The sequence below is a fragment of the Chrysochloris asiatica genome, unplaced genomic scaffold (assembly GCF_000296735.1).
Source record: "Chrysochloris asiatica unplaced genomic scaffold, ChrAsi1.0 scaffold00132, whole genome shotgun sequence".
In the NCBI taxonomy this organism is placed as follows: domain Eukaryota; kingdom Metazoa; phylum Chordata; class Mammalia; order Afrosoricida; family Chrysochloridae; genus Chrysochloris; species Chrysochloris asiatica.
The window spans coordinates 3,195,187-3,196,646 of NW_006408650.1; positions in this window are offsets into that span (position 1 = coordinate 3,195,187).

The window sequence follows — 1,460 nt, forward strand, 5'->3', positions numbered from 1 at the left end:
GAGAGACAGACAGACACAGAGACACGGAGAGAGATAAAGACAGAGAGAGAGGTAGGGAGAGACAGACAGACAGAGAGACATGGAGAGAGATGGAGACAGAGAGAGAGGTAGGGAGAGACAGACAGACACAGAGACATGGAGAGAGATGGAGACAGAGAGAGAGATAGGGAGAGACAGACAGACACAGAGACGCGGAGAGAGATGGAGACAGAGAGAGAGGTAGGGAGAGACAGACAGACACAGAGACGCGGAGAGAGATAGAGACTGAGAGGGAGAGAAGAGACTTGCTCAGCAGGACCCTGGGTTGGGGATCTTGTAGAAATGACAGGGATGTTAGTGGTGACCCAGCATTGCTGTTGACACTGTTGGCTGTGGTAGGGTTGGCCCCAATCCACAATAGTCCCCTGCACAAATACAGGCGACACCACCCAGTCCTGCATCATCCTCAGGGTCACTGTCACCACCGGCTGTTCATCAACTGATTTAAAAAAAAAATCTCCAGGACTTTCTTCCTACTCCACCGGATCTGGAAACTCCACTGAGACCTATTCAGCATTCTAGCAACACACAAAGCCTCCACGGACAGATAGGAGGATTGACTGGGAATTGAACTTGGGTCTCTTACATGGAAGGCGAGAGAACTCTACCACTAGGCCACCCCTGCAGCCTAACACTGTTGTTCCTGAGTGTTGTTGAATCGGTTCAGACTTACATTGACCTTATGTACAACAGAGGCAAACACTGCCCAGTCCTGCACTATCCTCATAACGGTTACATTTGAACTCATTGTTGTGGCCACTGCATCAACCCATCTTATTGAGGGCTTTCCTTGGTCTCTGACCCTCCACTTTACCAAGCACGATGTCCTTCTCCAGGGAGTGGTGCCTCCTGACAGCATGGACAAAGTAGGAGAGGCGATGTCTGGCAATTGTCACTTCCAAGGAGCAGACAGACTGTACGTCTGCCTTATCAGATTTGTTCCTTCTTCTGGCAGTCAGCAGTAGAGTCAGCATTTTTCTCCAACACCGTAATTCAGGTACATTAATTCTTCTCTGGTCTTTCTAACTCACTGTCCAGCTTTCACATGCCTACGAGGCGATTGACAATACCATGGCTTGAGTCAGGTGCATCTTAGTTCTAAAAGTGACACTCTTTAACACTTTCGCAGCAGATTTGCCTAATGCAATATGTCATTTGATTTCTTGACTGCTGCTTCCATGAGTGTAATTGTGGGTCCAAGTCAAATGAAGTCTTTCACAATGTCAATCCTTTTGTGCTTATCATGATAATAGTTCTTAATCCAGTTGGGAGGTTTTGCTGACCCTGAGTTTATCTATCTGTTATTTCTGATAAGATCCCACTTAGAAGGGACTGGAAGACAGGCCTGCCAATATGCTTCTGAAGGTCACAGCCTTGAGAACCCTGTGGGCACAGTTCTACTCTGACACACACAGGGCACC